Source organism: Macrobrachium nipponense, chromosome 45 (genome assembly GCF_015104395.2).
Source record: "Macrobrachium nipponense isolate FS-2020 chromosome 45, ASM1510439v2, whole genome shotgun sequence".
NCBI classification, from domain to species: domain Eukaryota; kingdom Metazoa; phylum Arthropoda; class Malacostraca; order Decapoda; family Palaemonidae; genus Macrobrachium; species Macrobrachium nipponense.
In genome coordinates, this window is record NC_061105.1 from 17,581,994 (window position 1) to 17,586,993 (window position 5,000).

The following is a 5,000-nucleotide window of genomic DNA, read 5'->3' on the forward strand; positions in this document are numbered from 1 at the left end:
TAATATAAAATATATATATATACCCCCGAAAACATTTTTTCTAATAACTACCATATAATATATCTATATATATATATATATATATGTATAATAATTATATTATTATATATATATATAATATTATATAATATATATGTATTCGTCCTATATGTATATATATAGAGATGTGCCATGACATTAGATTCGATAGTATATTTCTATATTTATTTGATGTGATCATACGAATTTCTCTGTTGTAAGACAAAGGTTATTTTTCTTTTCATTTTCTTTCATATATCTATCAGTATACAACAGCCTCTTCGTCAAAGTCCGTTTTAATCCAGAAAAACCGCACATTTCCGTGAAGAGGGACCTTGGTAACGCGTAGTAGCGACTCGGTAATTGGCGGTAATGGGGGTAACGAGGTGGTAATTGGTCGATGGGGGTGGGGGATGATACCCCCAATTCACCCCACCCACCTTCTTGTGGGTATATCCCCCCCCCCCCTCACATATCTTCCCAGTTCTACACTCGCAGTAACTTCTGTTATCCTGTTTGGCGTCGGGGAGTTACGTAGGGCCATATATGGGGTGTTTCTGTATGGGGGGTGGGGATGTTTCTGTAGGGGGAGGGGGGGAGTAGGCATTAGGCTCACAGGTGTGAAGATAGGCTCTTGAGGCTTACAGGCACAAATAAGATTAGGCTTCTCTTGGTAAGACGTGTTGACTGCTGCCTTTATATATTCCTCTCTCTCTCTCTCTCTCTCTCTCTCTCTCTCTCTCTCTCTCTCTCTCTCTCTCTCTGTTGTGAGTTTCCGAAAATGGAACTTTGTAGTGATCTCAGTTCTGTGCATCGAATTCTCTCTCTCTCTCTCTCTCTCTCTCTCTCTCTTATAGTTGTAAATAGCATTATTTCAAGGCTTACACACGCTTGATCAAGTTTTTCGGTGTAATTATATGTAAGCGTGTCTTGGCTTGTGTAATTGAAGGAAAAGCTTGACGTAATTGGTGTAATTGAAGCATAAGCGCGTTGTGATCGGTATAATTGACGCGTAAGCGTGATGTAATTGGTGTATTTGAAGGAAACACCTGATATAATTTGTGTAATAGAAGTAAGAGCGGGATATAACTGGTGTAATATAAGTAGAAGCGTGATGTAATTGTTGTAATTTAAGTGAAAGCGTGATGTAATTGTTGTAATTTAAGTGAAAGCGTGATGTCATTGGTGTGATGCAAAAGCGTGATGTAATTGATGTAATTTAAGTAAAAGCATGATGTAATTCACTTAAATGAAGTAAAAGCATGATGTAATTGATGTAATTTTAGTTAAAACGTAATTGTTATTGGCGCAATTGGAGCGTAACCGTGTTATGGTGGGTGTAATCTTTATGATTGGTGTAATTGAACTCGTAAGATTGTTATTAATCTTAGCAAGATGTAATTTTCGGAAATCATGACGTCTGATTTGTAATGTGGTTTGATTTTATCAATTTTATTTTTTTCATCAAATGATTTATAGTTTTTATGATTTTTATTCGGTTTTTGCACTGATTTCAGTGCGTTGGGAAGATAAATAACTTTGAGTATTATGCATTGAATACTCTCTCTCTCTCTCTCTCTCTCTCTCTCTCTCTCTCTCTCTCTCTCTCTCTCTCTCTCTTGATGTCCGACATAAAACTTTGTTGATTATCGTATTGTAACACATCGAATGCCCCCCCCCCCCCCTCTCTCTCTCTCTCTGACTCTCTCTCTCTCTCTCTCTCTCTCTCTCTCTCTCTCTCTCTCTCTCAAGGAGAAAAGGAAGAATAACAACAAATAAGAGAAAAAAGTAAAAAAAAAAAAAAAAAAAAGACGAAGAACATCTAAAAAAAAAAAATGAAACAAAAGAAGCAATGAAATAAATGAGGCAGGAAGACTTAATCCATCTCGGCAGAAGACAAGAGTGAAACAACTCTTTTCTGCTCTCGTCTCCCTCTCTCTCTCTCTCTCTCTCTCTCTCTCTCTCTCTCTTGCATTCCCGAGAAATAAGATAGACGCACTGGAAATTGAATCTTCCAGTTCATCTTAATCAAACCTTCTCATTAACATCTTAATTGGACGGGGGGCTTTGAATCTCGATTTTTTTGAAGGGGGTGGGGACGGAGGGGGGGCGTTAAGAGAGAGAGAGAGAGAGAGAGGGACGGGGAGGGGAGGGGTCGCAAAAACAAAAGACAAGAGACTGAAAAAAAAAATTAAAAAACAAAAGATATGTTAATGTTATCAAGACGCTGTTTCCAAAACGGCGGCGATTAAACTGTCGCGTTCCGGATGGCTTTTGTTTCAGCTTTTTTTTTTTTTTTTTTTTTTTTTTTTTTTTTTTTTTTTTTTTTTTTTTTTGTTTTTTTTTTTTTTTTTTTTTTTTTTTTTTTTTTTTTTTTGTTTTTTTTTTTTTTTTTTTTTTTTTTTTCTTCTTTTTTTTTTTTTTTTTTTTTTTTTTTTTTTTTTTCAGAGACGAAGATTCCGTTTCCGAAAACCTCCTAAAGTATTCAATGAGTTACTTGTTTTTTTTTTTTTTTTTATGAATTTTAGTTTTTTTTTTTTCTTTTTTATATTTTGTGCGTTCTTTTTGTATGTTTTTATTTTATTTATTTATTTTTTCACTTTGTGTTTTTTATTATCAGAGACGAATAGTTTTGTTTATAATTAATTATCTGGGTTTTCTCTTTTGTTTTCCTTTTTATTTTTTTTACATTTTTTTTGTTTTTTTTTTTTTTTTTTTTTTTTTTTTTTTTGATACGAAGATGGGTTTTCGAAAACCTTCGTAAGAGTTCAATGACGATACTTCTATTTTCTTTGGAGTAATTTTTGTTTTTTTTGTTAAGTTTTCCTTTTCTTTTTTTTTTACTTTTAAAATTTTTTCTCGTTCTGTGTGTTTTACTTTTTCCCGAAAACGTTCTGTAAAGTAAGATGAAGATACATTCATTTATTTTTGTTTTTTCCCCCTTTTTTTGACTTGTCTTGTTTGTTTGTTCGTTTGTTTTTTTGTTTTTTTGTTTTTTTTGACGAAAATGAGTTACCGAAAACGTTCTTAAAAATTGCAGCGAAGAGGTTTGGTTTTTTTTATTTGGAATATTATTTTTTCATTTATTTTAGTTATTTTTTACTTTTCACTTTTTTTTTGAGGCGAAGATGGTTTTCCGAAAACCAACCAGAAAGGACAATGAAGATAATTTTTTTTATTTTTTAATGTTTTATAGTCTCGTGTGTGTGTGTGTTTCTTTGTCTGGTTTATGTGTGTGTTTTCTTTTTCATTTGTGGAGGTTTTCATTTTAACTTTTTATTGATATGGAATGAGAATTCAATATGTATAGACCTTATTTTACGACATCGCTTTTAATATTGACGATATGTTCTCAATATCTCTTACTTTTTATTAGAGTTTATTGACTTGAGTGAATGACTTGGCTGTCATTAAAAATGATGATAATAATAGTAATATAATAATAACAATAATAATGATAATATGTAATAAATAAATAAATTAATTATTATTATTATTATTATTATTATTATTATTATTATATTATTATTATTATTATTATTATTATTATTTGTAACAGCGAGAGCTGAAATCGAGTTATATATAATTATTAGTAAAATTATTATAAGCTGAAACAGCATTCCGTATTTGCATAATGCCCAGAGCGGAAGTAAAGATTATTATTATTATTATTATTATTATTATTATTATTATTATTATTATTATTATTATTATTATTTTGTTTAATAAATTTACAATCTTTTTTTATATTATTATTGTGTAATTACAGAAACTACCAAGCTGACGCATAAATCTCTCTCTCTCTCTCTCTCTCTCTCTCTCTCTCTCTCTCTCTCTCTCTCTCTCTCTCTCTCGTCTGTAACCGGTGGACCTGTTTTTGTCATGTGATGAATCGCGTGAATATGTCATTGACGTGATTAATTGGTGGGATTACTCTGATATATTGGTGTATAGGAATTGGGGGATTTTATTTCGTCAGATGGAGGGATTGATAGGGATTTACGTCGGCTTTGTTAGTAGTTATATATATTATACTATATATATATATATTATATATATATATATATTTATACATTATATATATATTATATTATATATATATGATATATATATATATATATATATATATATATATATCATACACTTATATTATATGTATATATATATATTGATAAGAGAGAGAGAGAGAGAGAGAAGTGGAAGAGAGAGAGAGAGGAGGAGAGAGGCGAAAGGTTTTTGGAAAGCCTGAAATTATTATAAATTGCATAAGACGTACTAATCAAAACAAAATAACAGTGATATACATATGTGAAAACTATATCAAGAAATGGAAAGAAATAATAATAAATAAGACGAGGAATAATAATTAATAAGAAAAATTTTTCTTATTAATTATTAATTCCTCGTCTTATTGAAATAAAAAAAACTATGCTTTGTATGATTTAAAGATTTAATAAAAAATAAATCAAGAAGACCAAGATAGAGGTAAAGTATTATAAAGAAAAACAAATAACAGGGAAATTAAGAGAGAAATTATTATCACCAAGAAAATTCCCCTGGAAAGAAAGATGAAAAAGACAAGACGAAATGATTTTTGTAAAGGAAAAAAGGGAAAGAAGAATGAATTCCAGAGAGCAAAAAAAAAAAAAAAAAAAAAAAAAAAAAAAAAAACAAAAACTTACGTTGCAGCTTATAGAAATTAGACCCAACACCTTGACGCCAAGGATTAAGACCATCGACCCGCCGAGGGATCCTCCGAAGGGCACGGGCCCTTTGGAGGGAGTAGGTAGAAGGAGAAAGGGGCGGGGGAAAGGACGCCAAGACAACACAGAGCAACAACAACAACAACAACGCCCCGAATTAAAAAGAATGGCGAGTGATATTAATAGAGAAAGGAAGACGCTTATAGTAGGAACTTACCGGAAAGATTAGATTTTCACGCTTTCCCCACCGACCCCTGAGGGGATTCCTCCCCCGAGGGG

General features: G+C 31.5%; 1 protein-coding gene across 1 annotated transcript in view; it reads right to left on the bottom strand.

Moving 5' to 3' along the window:
* The window catches only part of LOC135214402 (protein unzipped-like), a 135,986-nt gene that overhangs the window by 90,352 nt on the left and 40,634 nt on the right, over nucleotides 1-5,000 (bottom strand). The window lies entirely within an intron of this gene.